At 36.9% G+C, this 18,077-nt stretch overlaps 1 protein-coding gene across 1 annotated transcript in view; it reads left to right on the top strand.

Annotated features, from left to right (window-relative positions):
- The window catches only part of LOC150097072 (RAB11-binding protein RELCH homolog), a 445,830-nt gene that overhangs the window by 321,970 nt on the left and 105,783 nt on the right, over window positions 1–18,077 (top strand). The gene's annotated exons all lie outside the window — the stretch shown is intronic.

Consider the following 18,077-nt stretch of genomic DNA (forward strand, 5'->3'; position numbering starts at 1 on the left):
TAATTTTTTTTTTTTTTTTTGAGTTTTTACTTTTTTTCTCAAAAAAAAAAAGAAAAAGTAAAGAGAGGAACTGATTATAACAGTTCCTCAGTAAATGTTTAGTTTTGTTTGTTCTATTACTTTCTTTACTGCTTTGTACAAATTTAGATTAAACAGATCCTCTATAATTTGTTAATGGATAATTATTATTCATTCTTAAGATTATATATGTGATTGGAAGGATGAATGAGGTTTTTTTTAATCAACCCACACAAAAGATATTACAAAAGCCATAACATAAAGATGGTTTATGTGTGAGCAAATAAAAAGAAATTGAGTGTACTGTCACTCATCAACAAAACTGAATAGGATTTGAGGTTAGAGAAGGTTATTAATGTACAGCAATCCCTCGATTAATGCTCCTCCGCTTAGTGCATCATTTTTTTTGTATACCCAAATTCAGTTAGTTCGCTTCTAAAATTTGATCAGTACGCCTATATACATCTTAAAAATAAATGTTATAGATTTAAAAAATTTTCTATCTATACATTATTATGGTTAACTATTTCAAAAAAATCACTCACCAGGATGAAATAATTTAGTTACCAATTTAAAACATTTTATATAGTTATTTTTAATGGCATACTACACTATTTCCATGTACACTATGTTCCAAATTTACTACCAAAATTTATGCCATCTGCTAATTACATACCATTTTGCTGATCATATCTCATGACTCCTTTGCAATTGTTTTCCTTACTTTTGTTTTATTTTAAAGTATTTTCTCAACCTTTCATCATGAGTAAAAGAATTAGTAAGCAAAAAAGCAGAAGTGTCAAAAAGATTCGAAAAGCAATCTCATTGGAAGAAAAACTTCAAATAATAAAGAAAAATGAACAAGGTGAGTCCAGAGCAAAGATAGGACAAAAACAAAAAGAAAATGGATGAATCAGCTATAAGAGCAATTTTAAGCAAAGCTGCTGAAGACAAAGAGAAAGGCAAGGTTGCTTCACGTTCATCATGCATACAAATCACTCGAAAGCAGGGTATTATAATGATTGAATTATAGAAACTTCTTTCTACATGGATCAAAGAATGTAATCAAAAATGGATCCTGCTAATACTGATCTTATTAAATCAAAATCATTAAGTCTCGAAAGAAAGGGCTATCAATGATGTAAAAAAAAAATTCCACACTAGGGCCTGGGTGGTTTGAGCGTTTCAAAAAGAGAAATAGCCTATATAATGTTCTAATCATAGGCAAAGCTGCAAGCGCAGATAAGGAGGTGGCCAATTATTCAGAGATTTTGAAGAACATTGTTGAAGATGGGGCTATGGTGACTCACAAATATTTAATGTCGGTGAAACCATCCTTTTTTGGAAGTGAATGCCTTCCAAGACTTTTCTGGCAATCAGAGAAACCTCGGACTGGTTATAAACTCGCAAAGTTGAATGCAATTACTGCTAGCAATATGTGAGCTGTTTGGATGCATATTCTTCCACGTTGTGCAAATGATTTCAGAGGCTTTTCAAATGAATCTCATCATCATCATCATCATCATCAAACTCCTGCCATGTACTCTCAAGGGGTGTACAGGATATGATATTACTACATGAAAAATTTACATCATTATTAACTTCCTGTCTACAATTTTCCTCCAAATCAGTTTGTTACTTGTCAAGACTCCACATTATTAGATCTTATATTTCTATCGTCTAAGGTACTTTATACCGTATCAATCCACCTATATCTTGGTCTTCCACTGGGTCGTTTTCCTGTCAACTTGGTAGAGAACACTTGTTTAGCTAATCTTTCCTCACCCATTCTGTTTAAGTGACCATGCCACCTGAGATTAGCTCTGCTAATGCATTCCTAGATGCTGACAATGTCAAGTTCTTTCCTAATATCCTCATTTTTAATATGATATTGCCATTGATACCATCTGTTCACGCCTCTAATCTTTCTCAGGACTCTCATATCTGTGGTCTCTAGTCTTTGGTCAAGTGTTTTACTGCTGACCCAGCTCTCAGATCCATAAGTTAAAACTGGTTTGAACACTGTCTTGTATCAAATGAATCTAAGTTAATTAAATCTCATTCTGAGAAATTGAGCGATTCCGACCTGATAAATTTAGATGCACAGCAGGAAGATCCTGAAGAATATGAAGAAAATTTAATCACTAACAAGCCCAAAGAGATTTCACAGAAACAATTTGAAAACATTTTTCATATAGTCGAAGTTTTTAAGCAGCAATGCTTAGTGGGTGACCCTGATGAAGAAAGAAGTAGTAGAAGAGGCAGTAGAGTCATACTATCAGTTGTATAAAAAAAAAAAGAAACAGAATGCCTGTCAAACTAGGTTAGCTCAATTCTTTGTTAAGAAGCAGAATAATAAATTTATATTCTGAATATGTTTTATTGTCTTCCAGTTTCATGGTTTTTCTTTAACTAGGTACTGAGACATACCCTAATTCTTATAAAAAAAAATTAAGGATCAAAAAAGAAATTTGAAAAACAAATTGTGCTTTTTCCCGTAGGTTATTATATTCAATTAGTGGCTTTTTGATTAATGCGCCTGTTTTAAAGAACCCATTAGGCACATTAATCAAGGGATTGCTGTAATATAACTCTAGGCCAAAGGAAATTCCAAAGAGTTTTTTCATTATGTGATGAGAAAGGGAAAGAATAAATTTAATAAGTAAGAAATTAAGGGTCCAAGCTGTATAACTGAGAGGAGACCTCCACATAGCCTTTAAAGGAATGCGGAGAACCGACCAAGGCTTCTGACCTAATGTCCAATTCTCACCTTATCGTGGTGCACCCTGTTGGGTATCTACCTGGATACTGAACGAACGAGGATGAGCTGGCAATTTGGGATTTAGCCGACCAAATTGTATTCTTATTGGTTAAACCAAAATACAAAATGATGGTACAACATGACAAAATTTCATGATGGCTGGGGCATCGCCCGGTTAAAGAAGGCCCCTGTTGTTTTTGCCAGGGAATCAGAGCAAACAGCGAAAAGTCAACTACCGGAACAAATCTGAAAACAAACCCCAACTTAACATCACCAGGGTTAAAGATTGGTACTATCAACATAAGAAGCCTGAATGGCAAAGAAATGGAGCTAGCTGAGGAATTAGATAAGTACCAGATCGACATAATAGGGTGACTGAAACAAAAAAGACAAAAACTGGTGAGATCTTTCTGAGCAATAAATAAAAAATGTTATATTCAGGAAATGACAATCAAGGAAAAGGAGTAGCCATAGTATTCAACACAAAATACAAGGCTAATCTTCTTGAATGGCAGGCAGTCTCAAGTAGAGTGATGGGGGCAAATATGAGAATGGGGAACTGGACAATGAGACTTATTTGTGCCTATGGTTCTACTGAGGTAGAAGTGGAGGAATTTTTTCAGGCTTTAGAGAAAGCAACTGACACAATGAAAAAGGAAAAGTTGGTCCTTGTTGGGGATCTAAATAGCAGAGTAGGAAATGATTGTCAGACATACGAAACTATTTTGGAAAAATTTGGAGAAAAGAGCAAAGCTAATAATAATGGCAAATACCTGTTGGATTTCTGCTCAGGACATGGAATGGTTATTACTAACACCATGTTCCAACATAAAAATGTGCACAAATTCACATGGAGAGAAGAGGCAAAGAATAAGAAAAGTCTCATTGACTATGTTATTGTTGATAGTGATGTTTTCTCCCTAGTGCAGGACACCAGAGTGTACAGAGGATTTGAAATTGTAAGTGATCACTATTTAGTCTTGAGCAAGATAAAATTGAATTTCATATTGAAAAGAATAACATATAAGAAAGTTTTAAAGCGAGTAAAAGTTGAGCAGCTCTCACATGTGAACTGTACGCTAAAATACACAAAGATTATTGAAGAAAAAATGAAAGAGTTTGAGAACAGGAACCAAACCATGGAGATTCAGTGGCAAGTTTAAGAATACCCTGATTGATTCGGCCAATGAGGCATGTGGTGAGGTTGTCTGCAAGGATAGAAAAATCAGAACTCCATGGTGGACACAGGAAGTTAAAGAGGCAGTGAAGGAAAAGAAGAAATCATATCAAAAGTTCCTGGTCAATACATCAGCTTCTGCTATTAGAAAATACAGAGACCAATGTAAGAAAGCTAAACACTGTGTAAAACTGGCTAAACAAAAGTAATGGGAGGACTTTGGCAAGAACGTAGAAAATAAATATCAAGAAGGTGGCAAAATATTCTGGAGGTTGAAGAAGCTTAGAAATTTAGGAAAGAGTGCTGTAAAAGGACTTTGAGATGATAAAGGTGACATGAAAGCAGGAGAAAAAGATATCCTTGAAGTATGGCGTAATTACTTCGAAAAATTGCTAAATGAAACAAGCAGTGATAGCACAGTGGTAAAAAAACACTCAACAGGCATACAGTCAGGAATACATATCCATACTTGAAGTAGAAAAAGCTCTCAAAGGCTTGAAATGTGGAAAGGTAACAGGAGTAGATGATATTCGACCAGAATTGCTGAAGTATGGTGGTATAAACATCTTATGGTGGCTACACTGCGTAGTTCAGAAAGCCTGGACAGAGGGACGAATTCCTGATGATTGGAGTAGAGCTCTAATAGTACCCATATATAAAAATGGAAATAAGACTGAATGTGAGAATTACAGAGGTATTTCCCCATTGAGTGTTCCTGGCAAGATCTATGCAAGTATACTTGAGAAACGGTTGAGAAGAATTGTGGAAGAAAAGCTTGGTGAAGAACAAGATGGATTCAGGCCACATAGAGGCTGTCAGGATCAGATCTTCACTTTACGACAAATAGTTGAGAAAGCATGGGAATATAACAAAGATCTGTGTTTAAGTTTGTTGATCAGGAAAAGGCATATGACAAGGTGGCAAGAGAAAAGTTATTCAATATGCTACAGTTATATGGTGTCAATGGGGCATTATATCAACCAATACTTAGTCTTTATTTGTGTTGCAAGTCAGCAGTTAGAATTGAAGGAAGTACAGGAAGGTGGTTTAATGTTAAATCTGGTGTGAGATAAGGATGCACATCATCCCCTCTGGTATTCATTATCTACATGGATCACATTATGAAGGAAAGTGATATTAAACGTGATATCAGAATTGGAGGTGTTAATGTCAGTTCTTTGCTTTATGCAGATGATGTTATGCTTCTTAATAAATCCGCTAGAAGTCTGCAAGATTCCCTGACTAAATTGAATAGCTGTTGTAATAGATATGGTATGAAGGTCAGCAATAAAAAAACAAAGACAGTGAAAATGGGCAGAATCGTTGAAAATGTCAACTGTGTTGTCAATGGAGAACCTATGAAACAAGTAAAACATTTCAGCTAATTAGGCATGATTTTTAGTGAAGATGGAAATTAAATAGGGAAATAGATAATAGAATCAGCAAAGCTGGTGTGGTAGGAAGTCAATTGAATAAATTCATATGGAATAAGAGAGAAATTAGTCGGAACACTAAATTAGCTGTATACAAGACAGTGTTCAAACCAGTTTTAACTTATGGATCTGAGAGTAGGATCAGAAGTAAAACATTTAACTAACGACTAGGGATCGCAGATACGAGAGTCCTGAGAAAGATTAGAGGCGTGAACAGATGGAATTAATGGTAATATCATATTAAAAACGAGGATATTAGGAAAGAACTTGACATTGTCAGCATCCAGGAATGTGTTAGCAGAGCTAACCTCAGGTGGTATGGTAACCTAAACCGAATGGGTGTGGAAAGATTAGCCAAACAAGTGTTCTCAGCCAGGTTGGCAGGAAAACGACCCAGAGGAAGACCAAGATATAGGTGGATTGATAAAGTACAAAGTGTCTTAGGTGATAGAAATATAAGATCTGATAATGTTGTAGTTTTGACAGGTAACAGGCTGATTTGGAAGAAAATTGTAGATAGGAAGGTAGTAATGATGTAATTTTTGTCATGTAGGACTATCATATCCTGTACACCCCTTTGAGGGTACATGGCAGGAATTTGATGATGATGATGTGAAATTAATACTGGCAAAAAAAAAAAATAATAATAAAATATAAAACATAAAGAAATAAGATAATTTTATGAATCAATTACTAGTTTTGTGAAACGATACTTGGATGAATTCAATATGTAATCCAACAGTTATTTGCATCAAGATTCTGCAGTATGCTACTCCCAATTTATCAACCTCTGTTCTCACATCAGTACCTGTCACCTCTGCATTAACAATCTCCTCACTTGGATGATATACCCTTGCAAAGTGGTCACTCAATAGCTCAAATATATTTTGTCTGTCTCCATTACTCTCTACCATGGACACTTAAAGTTGGAGTTTATATTCCCATGGCTTGTAGTATTCATAATCATAAAATTAATACTGAGAAATCATTAAAAAGCTAAGATAATTTAATAAATCATTTACTAGTTTCCTACAACAATATTGTTTACTTCTTTGGATTAATACCATAAAACACAAATATAAAAGAGGTATTAACATGGAGATTTCAAAATAACAGTATATATATATTTTTTTTAATTCATTCAACATGTTTATGTTACAAACAGAATTGAGATATCCTGAACGTTGGTCATCGTAGATCTACATGTAGATCTCTTGTGTATTCTGCCTAGAGATATTTTAATATCAAGCCTTGGTTTTTATTATGTTGGGCCTGACATTGTATCATCTCACTAGCCTCTTCAAATTTACATACAGCAGTAATAAATTTTATGTATGGTATTTTGGCAATTTGCCAACTGACTGGTTTTAGTTGGTAGTGGAAGGCAATTTCAGAAAGCTGAAATTGACATTCGGAAATCGGATTTATACATTCCTTTTTCCTTCACATCTCTAACATCTTCCTTTTGATAGATTTCTCCAAAACATTCCATCTCTGTCCAACATAACAAACACAGCAATTGCCATAGATTTTATAAACCTAGATGACTCACAACAAAACACATAATTTAATAAGAGATCTCTAACTAGTCCAAAGATGTGAAAGAATGAATTACTTAAAACATTTGGGTATTTCATGTGTTTATGGTGCTTCAAAAATCTAGAAGGCAGGCATTCCACTTAGACCATAGTGTTTGCAAGATATTCCTCAACATATTACCTCTGTACCTATCCAACCAACTGGCACTACATGTAAGAAACCTTCATCTTATATAAAAAAAAAAAAATAAGGATTTCATAAACAAAATAAGAAACATTAAGCTAAATCTTGTGGATATCCTGGCTACTTTGGATGTAAAAAGCTTACTCACTAATGTCTGAAGAGAAGAAACAACCTTAGTTTCAGAAGACATTTTCCACCTTTTACTGTTAAACTTTTCAAGCTCTGCATAGAGAATATGCTCTTCAAATTCCAACCACTATTTTGAACAATCCAAAGGCCTAACAGTAGGTGCAGATACATAAGAGATTTACATGTGGAAGAATTAGGCAAGAGAGAAAATAGGTTATATCCTGCAAAAATGACCCACACTAAGGATATCTTGTTCTTGCTTCCAATCTTTGCATGTTGAATTTGTTAAAAATATGACTTTTATTTAGAAATCTCCATATTAATATCTCTTTTATATTTGTGCTTTATGCTATTAATCTTAAGTGAAGAATATTGTTGTACAAAAATAGTAAATGATTTATTAAATTATTGTACTTTTTTTAATGATTTTTTGTTAGTATTAATTTTATAATTATGAATACTACAAGCCATGGGAATATGAACTCCCACTTTAAGTGTTGATGGTAGAAAGAGGTTGATGGAGGCAGGCAAAATATTTGAGCTACTGAGTGACCACTTTGCAAGGGTATATCATCCAAGTGAGGAGATTGTTAATGCACAGGTAACAGGTACTGATGTAAGAACAGAGGTTGATAAATGGAAGTACTTAGGATATTGCAGAATTTCAATGCAATACAGCTGTTGGATTACATAGGTTATTAGCTTGGATTTTCCGTGAATGTTCAAGGGACCTGGCAATGCCTTTAACGAAGTTGATCTAGGTTGAATCTAGATGGCGCCTGTGAATAAGTTACGTTAAACTTGTGCTCCTGCATTTTATTGTAATTGCAAGTGTTTTTTGTGCAAAATAAGCAGTAAACAGAAAAACTAACAGATGGTACTAATGAGCTGATTACTTCCACACAACTTAGTCCATCAAATCAGTTATTTTTTACAATTAAAAAACAGCCATGTGAAAGCACCTGCTATGCCTACCATGCAAAGTGAAAAGATGGCAGCAGCAAAGGCCAACAATGAAAGATTACCTTGAGTCCTGTCAGCATAGTGCTGCTGATTGCCAACAAACCAAATAACAATATGAAGTGTCGCAGCTGTGAAACTAAAGTTACCGAAAGAAAAAAGTATATTGCCACTGGCTACATATTTCTTACGCAAAAATAGATGAATCGCCATGTAAGCTTTTTACCAATCTCAACCAGCCTTTCTTCTGTTTGATGTGCCTTCCTTCTGTAAAACAGCTACTAAACCTAAGCAAATGAGTTGAAAATCTCGAACAACACCTTAATACTATGATATTTTCTCCTCCAATATCTGACATTTGGAAACTAAGCTCGAGATACTTGATGACCAGTGCCCAATTGCAAGTGCACCCATGCCTGCTAATGAATTTGGTGACCTAATCGCATCAATGATACATGAGTCGCTTGAGGCCAAAAATAGTAGACTCGATGCTGTTATCCTTAAGTTTCCAGTGGAAAACGGTAAATCATTAAAAGAAGATATCGGCAAATTAGCAAGAGAATGCAACTTCTTCGATCCCAGAAATATCGTCAGATGCTATCGTTTTGGACCTCTAAACAAAAGAAAGGATGGAATGAACTTTCCATGTCTCGTGAAAGTGACCTGCGACACACCGACAAACACATCCAAATTAATAATGGCGATAAATAACAAGCTGAATGACACTTGCCCCCAATCACGCGTACATGCTTGACCTGATTTAAACTTTTGCCCAGAGAGAAGAAAGGTGCCAACTCCAAAGACAACTAGAACAAAAATGCCAAAATGGAGACAACAGTTGGATCATGAACTACAAACAGATCAAACTAGTGCAAAAATCAAGTGATGCCACTAGTGGCCACCAAGGAGATGCAGGCACGGCATGGGAAATGTGCAAGACCCTTGCGGTCAAATCCATTCCTCACAGAACTTTGCATATCCAACATCATGGCCTCAACTCCAACCTTAATAGTGTTTAAGTTAAGGGACATTACATCCCATATTGTTTCTTAGCCGAATAAGAAACTCAAAGAGTTTCATGCCGAATATAGTAGAAACTATATAAAGTTCGGCGATTCCAAGCACAAGCAAATACCTGGATACTGCAGCAACTGACCCTAAAGGTTGTGCAAGCTGGGGCAACTCATGTCTAAGGTGGAGCAAGCTCCGATCACTATTCTTGATATTTACCCATAATGTGAACTTAGCTCCTAGGAGCTGTATTTCTGTTCTACATTATGAGAGAAGGTCACTACCCAGCCCGGTTTCAACCTTTTTTGAGGTCTCATCAGTGAGTAGGTAGATCTAGTTAATAGTGTTCACTACCATCTTCATTCCACCAAACCCCACCTAACAGACCTTCATAAAAGAGGAACAGTATGGGCAAAAGTACACATTCCGGGTACTATGGCATTTAGAAGAAATACGAGAAGCAGAAGCCATCTGCCATGACAAATACAGCAACTATACATATAGATGGTAGTTTGGTGGTAAGCCCTTTGTCATACCATATTAGCTGCCCTGGAAATATCAAAAGCAACTGTGAATGAGTTTCTCCAAACATTTCATTGGCTTGTACCCTGAAGTCATTGGGTAGTTGTTGTGTGTAGGTGTTGTTCATTTATTATTATTATTTGACACCTCCAAGGACTGACACATCGAGTCCTGCTCTATAACTCCGTCTCCACATTCAATCACCAACTGACTGCAACTGGACCAATACCATCTACCACTGACCACCACTGGTATTTCCAAAGACAATCACAAACATCCATGCCCACGGCAGGATTCGAAGCCGCAGCCTTTTGGCTGGAGAGCAGATACACTATCCAACTAGGCTGGCTGTTTTATGACCTCTGTTTTCAAGATGTTTGAACTGAGGACAATGGGATGATTGTTGATAACTGACTTGTCTTTTTTTTTGGAATATGCTCAGTACACACTGGCTGACAAATGCCATAGAAATGACAGTTTATACATTATTTTGATACATACAGAAGCATAAATTGGACTATTTTTGATATAATGTGAAGTGATTTTCTTTAGTTGGCTGTGGGAGCCACTTCACACTATATCAAAAATAGTTCAAGAAGTAGCCTAGTGCTAAAAAAAAAGTCAGGCTTGGCAAGGAGACCTAAAGGCTCAACAAGTGTTTGAACTATTGGAAATTTTCTACATTTGGCCCTGTCAGTCTGATTTGCATTTGTTGATGTTATTTATTTATTTTATTATTATTATTATTTTAGACATTTGGGCTTCAGTATACAGACTTAATTCAAAACTGTAATCTAGGCTAAATTCTTAGCTTGGACTGCTTTGGCTTACTTGTTCAATTAAAGTGTGGGTAGTGGCTCGAAATTTATCATGGAGTTATTTCAGAGGACAATGTTATTCCAGTCCAGCAGAAATTATTTTAGCAATTCATTTGGGACAGTTGGATTGGGAGATTGCAAACTTTAATCAGGCATTGGAAAAGTGTAAAAATCATGGAGGTTATCTCATTAGATACTTTGGCAGTTTCAAAAGATATGAGACTTGGAACTGCTGTTTAATTTACCATCTTCACTAGAAATCGTGTCTAAGTAGCTGAAATATTTTACTTGTTCTATAGGTCCTCCATTCACAATGCAGTTTGATATTTTCAATGCTTTTGCCTATTTTCATCGTCTTTGTCTTGTTATTGCTGACCTTCATATCTATTACAACAGTTATTCAATTTAGTCAGGGAATCTTGCAGACTTGTAGCGGATTTGTTTAGAAGTATAAACATCATCAGCATAAAGCAAAGAGCTGACATTAACATCTCCAATTTTGATATAAGGTTTAATACTGCTTTCCTTCATAATGTGATCCATATAGATAATAAATAACAGAAAGGATAATGTACATTCTTGTCTGACACCAGATTTAACATTAAACCATCTTTCTGTACTTCAATTCTAACTGCTGACTTACAACTGAAATAAAGATTAAGTATTGCTTGATATAATGCCCCATGGACACCATACAACTATATTGTTTTGAATAGTTTTTCTCTTGGCACCTTGTCATATGCCTTTTCCAGATCTACAAAACTTAAATACAGGTCTTGTTGTATTTCAATGATTTCTCAGCTATTTGTCATAAAGTGAAAATCTGATCCTGACAGCCTCTATTTGACCTGAATCCAGCTTGTTCTTCATAAAACTTCCCTTCCACAATCCTTCTCAACCGTTTCTCAAGTAAACTTATTTAAATCTTACCAGAAACACTCAGTAGGGAAATAAAATAAAATTAAAAATTAATAAATAATAAAATAACAATGCTTTGAGAGCTTGTGATGATGTACAGAGCAAAAGGGTATCCAGCAACTAATCCTTAAATTCTGAATATTTAGTTTTCTATATTAATCCTATTGCTTCCTGTATGCTAAACGATGACTTGGACTATCCATTTAATGTATATTTGTTTAGAGTTATTCTGACCAGTGGCCAACAAAATGCTAAAAAAAAAAGATTTTGTTATCACTTAAGTAATTAAAGTTGCTGTAATCTAAAAACTGTATATTTATCCTCTAACAGTAATTTCTCATTAGAAGATAGGTTCTTCATGTTGTGCATATAAACTTACAACTTCATATAGAAATAACCTTTAGTTTGGTTTTAGATATAAAAAATAAATTGAGAAGTTATTTTATATGCTTCTATTGTAAGGTCATTTCTGTAAGTGAAAAACTATCTGTAGAAAGTAATTATTTCATTATTCCAAAATCAGATATGCTGAATGCTTATTTCTAATTTCCTTGATAACTTGTTTGTTCATTAGTCTCTCCTAGGCAAGTAACTTGAATTCATGTAAATGTAAGGACTATTAATCCTATCTACATTGCATGCTACATTGGTGTTCAAAAACCTAAGAACAAACACTATTTCTGAAGATTACATCCAAATTCAGACGAATCAGCTTTTGGCATTTTGTATAACTGACAATTTCGAGAAGAAATCAGGTTGCATTCATCCACTCCCCAAGCTTCCATATGTTTGCCTTTTATCAGTGCTTTTGATAAAGGTTTCACTGGCCTGCCAGCTGTTTCGAACTGGTTGGTTCTCTTCAGAGACAAGGCAGAAACCTTAAGATAGACAGACGAATATATGGACGCTTGGGATACAAGCTAAGGCAGCTCGACATCCCCGAGCTGCCCTAGCTTGCATTACTTTTAAGTAATGCAAGCTAAGGCGGATCGGGGATGTCGAGAATTGTATTCTTGTAAGCTCTCAGGTCAACTTATCAAACTTTTATAGTCAAAGATTCGGCTTTGAAATAATGTTGCATCTAGTATCGACTTTACCTATTTCATTTTACATCAACAAAATGAAGCCTTATGGCTCTTTCTTTAGTAATTACTTTTATGCACTGATCAAGAGTTCACTTATGAAAGATCCATTTCTCTGACATTTCACTTTCCTTAGTACTGAACGAGAGTGTTTGTTCTCTTAATGTTTCTGCCTGGTCTCTGAAGAGAACCAACCAGATAGTTAAAAACAGTCTGCTTTACAATAATTTTGGATCTTGTATCCACTTTGCCTATGCATTGATATGTACTCCTGATTTCATTAAACAGGGATGCAGTCAGGAATACATATCAATACTTGAAATAGATCTTCTTCTTCTGCAGCTTGTCTCACTCAAGTGGGGTTGCTGTTAATGATGTGTCTCCTCCACATCCTCCTGTCTTGGGCCATTACGACATCCAAGTTCTTCATCTTCAAGTCCTCTTCTACCAGCTGCCTCAATCTCTTCTATGGCTGCCCATGCTTCCTCCTTCCTTGCACATCCATCTGCATGACCTTTCCACCCACGTATTCGTCGTCCTTTCTCATCACATGACCAAACCATCTCAACCTTGCCTCCTGTATCTTCGCTCCTAAGTTCATAACTTTCACTATTCCCCTCACAGTCATTTCTCAGACAATCTTTTCTGGTCACACCGCACATCCACCTAAGCATTCTCATCTCTGCTACCTCCATCCTGCTGATGTTATTTTTCCTCAGTACCAGAGTTTCCATAGCATACGTCATAGCTGGCTTCACTACTGTCCTATATATTTTGCCTTTCAGATTGATCGGCACCCTCTTATCGCATAGCACTCCAGCCATCTCTCCTCTCCAGTTCCTCCAACCTGCTTGTATCCTGCATCCCACTTCCTTCTCAGCCCCCTCCATCTTCCACTGTTGAATCTAAAGTCCCTCACCTTCCTGATGACATTTCCTTCCAGCTCCAGATCTGTCTCCTGGCCACCGTCCACTTTGCAACACATATACTCTGTCTTACTTCTGCTCAGTCTCATATCTCTCTTCCTGTACTTACCTCCATCTTTCCAGTTTAGCTGCCAAAGCATACTTTCCAGTATGCTTCTTCTCTTGAATCTGCATACAACATTGTCCAAGGCACTTCTTCTCTCACCTCCTCTGTCACCACCTCCATTACAATATTAAACAGAAACGGACTTAATGCTGACCCTTGATGGAAGCCAACTGTTACTTAAAAATTTTCTGTCTGTCCCAGACTGGTCCGAACTCTTGTCTTCACTCCGTACATCTCCTGCAGATTAGCCAAATCTGCCATAACCCAAAGATAGCATCTGTCGTTGATTTACCATGCATGAAGCCAAATTGTTCCTTTGCAATCTCCCATCAAGAACCCTTTCTAGGATTTTCATTCTGTGGGACATCAACTTTATTCCTCTGTAATTCTTACAATTTTGTGCATCCCCTTTACCCTTGTAGATGGGGACAAGAGTACTTTCCAGGTATATTTTCCTGTTGGCAAACTTTCATGAACAGGTCCCTCAGCAGGTCACTTTCCTCTTCCCCCATTGTCTTCCATGAATCTTGTCTGGGCCCACCGATTTTGCATTCTTCATCATCTTATGGCCTCCTTCACTTCCAGTCTACTGATGTTCTGCACCATCCCCTCAGAAAGCTGCCTGTCTTCTTTGTGAGTCCTCGCATTTTCTTCATTCAAAAGTCCCTCAAAGTATATTCTCCATCTGTTTCTTATGTCCACATCCCTCCATAATACTCTTCCTTCAGTGTCTTTGATCTGCCTCACATGTAAGATGTCCTTTGCTGCTTTGTTTCTACATTTTGCTAGTTGGTAAATTTTTCTCTGTCCTTCCTTTGTTTTTAATTGATCATACAGATCTTGATATGCCTTAGCCTTCGTCTGCACCACAACTCTCTTGGCTTCTTTTTTTCTCTCTCTGTACATCTCTCTCTGTCCTCTTCCACTCTTGACTCATCCTACTTCTGCTTTGCCTTCCTCTTAGCTGTCACTGCTTCTTGTACATTATTATTCCACCACCAACCCTCCTTCTGCTCTCTAATCTTTCCAGATGTCTCGCCAAGCACCTCGATTGCACAGCTCAGGATTACTTTTGAATTCTGTTTCCACCAATCTTGTACACTTTCTGGTCCATCCAAAATCCTCTCTAACACCATCTCCCTAAAATGATTCCTCACACGCTCTTCTTTTAAGCGAAACCACTTAATTGTCTTCATCCCATGGCTTCCAGAGGCTCTTATCTTCTTATTTTAAAGTCTGCGCACAGCAGTTGGTGTTGCTGTGCCACATTATCTGTTGGAATTACCTTACAATTTGTCACAACCTTAAGGTGTTTTCTTTTAGTCAAAATGTAGACAATTTGTGAACTGTTGTTACCACTTCTAAATGTTGTCAAATGTTCTTCTCTCTTGTAGAAAAACGAGTTCACAATGGCCAGATCAAACGCTACTGCAAAGTCCACAACCCTCTCTCCTTCCTGGTTCATCATTCCCACTCCATGGCCACCATGCACCCTTTCATAGTCTCTATTCTGCCTCCCTATGTGTCCGTTCAAGTCTCCTCCGACAATCACCATCTTGTTTTCTTCCAGTTCCCTCATTTCTTCATTTAACATGTTCCAGAACTCATCTTTCTCCTCTGCTGTACAGCCAATTTGCGGGGCATATACACATAAGACAACCACTTGCTCTTTTCCAAGACCCTATTAATTCGCATGATCTTGTCGTTTCTTCTACTCTTCACCCTTCATTCTGCCACACACCACAATTCGGACACCATTTCTTCCCTCTTTATTCGCTCCAGAGCAGAACAATTTATATCCATCTCCCAGTTCCTTCCACCTTGTCTCCTGCACATATAAAATGTCCAACTTCCTCATCATGTCTGCCACCTCTCTTCCCCTTCCAGTCATGCTTCCAACATTCAGTGTTCCAACTTGCAACATCCTCTCCACCTGCTAGGCTCGCTTCTTTAACCACAACCGCTCTCTGTTAGGTAGCCCTCTTCCACTTCTCACAGCTGTAGGGCGATGTGGCTGCACGTCACTTAAGGGGTACACCCTAGCCCTTATATCACTTTCTCTTTGACTCATTAGATCATAGCTAGAGCTGGCAGTGAAGTTTTACAGCCGGATGCCCTTCCTGACGTCAACCCTCGCTATTTATCTGGGCTTGGGACCAGCACCTATTGAAGCTAGCTTGCCTCCTTAAACCAAACCAAACCTTCGGTAGCTGCATAAGACAAAATGACTTAGCAAGATAGGAAAGATTCACCCCTAGCCCTCGAATACGCTTATAGCATTGGGGGGAAGGAGAAAGAAGAGGAGGTCAGTCTACAGATAATATTACAGATGTATATTACATGAAGTAAGGCATGGTCGATTAGTGATGTTCAGCCAGAAATGCTCACATATTATTAAAATCAACCTCCTGGAGTCGTGTAGGTATCAGCAAGGGAGGCCACATACTACCTTCACCATCTGTTATACTGTTATTGAATTCATTCATATTACTTGCACACACACATCCAGTGTCAGTTCATTCCAATCACACACCACTATATGAGAGAACAATCTAGCTCTCGAACCCTTCTTGATGGCATTCTCAATTTCCAAGGAGGTACACTTGTCCTTTTCCCTTCCTTCATAAAATGAAGAATTCCATATGTTCGTATCCTGCATGATGCTTTCAGAAGTTTGTGTCTCAACCATGTCATCATTCTTTCTCCTGTTTGCTAGTGCTGAAGTCCAGAAATTCTCAATTTATATTCATAATCAGTATTCCACAATCCTGATATCATTATTAACTCTACTTTGCACTCTCCACTATATCATAATCACTATGGAAACCAGAAGACCAGATGTACACAATATTTCAAGTGATGTCTTGTCAAGGTTCATTTCAGTGGAGATAAATATTAAGGTATTAAAGTTTTATAGCGGCTTCACTTCTGTAAAAAAAAAAAAAAAAAAAAAAAAAAAAAAGGTGGGGGGGGGGGAACAATGTGAGAATTACAGAGAAATTTCCCACCTAGTGTTTCCTCTTAGGATTTGTGCATGTATTCTTTAAAAGGCTAAGAAAAAATTTTGGTGGAAGAACCAGGTGTATTTAGGCCAAATAAGCATTCTCAATCTCAGATTTCCACTTTAATAGAAAAATCACAGGAATGTATAACAAAGATCTGTATTTGAGTTTTGTAGATTAGGAAAAGGCATATGATAAGGTGCCCAAGAGGAGAGAAGAAGAAAAAAAAAGCACGAGAACTTATAGAACAAGTAAAACATTTCAGCTATTTAGGCACAATTTTTAGTGAAGATGGCAAATTAATTATGGAATAGACCACATAATTAGCAAAGCTGGTATGGTAGAAAGTGAACTGAACACATATGGAATAAGGGAGAAATTAGTCAAAACACTAAACTAACTGTATATAAGGCAGTGTTCAAATCAGTTTTATGGATCTGAGATCTGGATTAGAAATAAACCACTTGATCAAAAACTGGAGACCATAATTGCCAGCCTGGTTGGCCAAGTGGTCTGCTTATATGCTCTCCAGCCAAAAGGCTGCGGGTTTGATTCTTACCATGGGCATGGATGTTTGTGATTGTCTGTGAAAATACTAGTGATAATGATGGGCAGTAGATGGCGCTAGCATAAATGATGATGGTAGTTGGTGAATTGAGCAGTGGAGACAGAGTTGTAGAGTACCCTCCCTCGATGAGTCATTGCACTCCCTGGAGGTGTTATGTAATAATAATAAAATAATTCTGAGAAAGATTAGGGAAGGAAACAGATGCCCAATGGCAGTACCATTAAAAATGGGAATATTAGGAATGAACTTGATATGGTTAGCAGAGGTAAGTCACTTATATAAATGTGAGAGGAAAGATTACCAAAACAAGTGTTTTTTGCCAGGATGACCAGAAAAAGACTCAGAGGAAGATCGAAGCTCTGGGTGGATTGCTGTGGTAAGAATTTCCTCTGAAGACAGAAATATTAGATGTAATGATATTGGAATCTTGACAGGTAACAGATTAAGATGGAGGAAAATTATTATTATCATTATTCATGACACCTCCAAGGAGTCAGTAGACTCATCACGGGAGGACACCCTCTGTCTTCAAGACTACACCGAACCTCTATTATCAATCATCTACATCAACTACGTACTGCTCATCACCACCACAACTAGTATTTTTTTTGTCTGTAAATTGAGTGTGTTCTAAAGGGCCGATTTGTCTGTATGTGGGATGAAAAACCAGAGTTTCCGGGAGGGAAGACCCTGCCACCTCCGTATGAGATTGGCTAACTCATCTTTGATTGAAAATGTCCATATAAAGATTCCAATTGAAAGGTGCAACGTATTGTTGTCCTTCCAATCGCCATATGGAGGTGCTTAAAAATTCAGTAACTTTGTTGATAATAAATTAGTAATGATGTAACTTTTCATGTATTACTACCATAAAAAAAATCTACGCCTTCAGATTACCTCATTCTGTTCTCTTTTTCAGTATTT

Source organism: Typopeltis vanoorti, chromosome 18 (assembly GCF_054136105.1).
Source record: "Typopeltis vanoorti isolate ZY-2024b chromosome 18, IOZ_Tvanoo_1.0, whole genome shotgun sequence".
Lineage (NCBI taxonomy): Eukaryota > Metazoa > Arthropoda > Arachnida > Uropygi > Thelyphonidae > Typopeltis > Typopeltis vanoorti.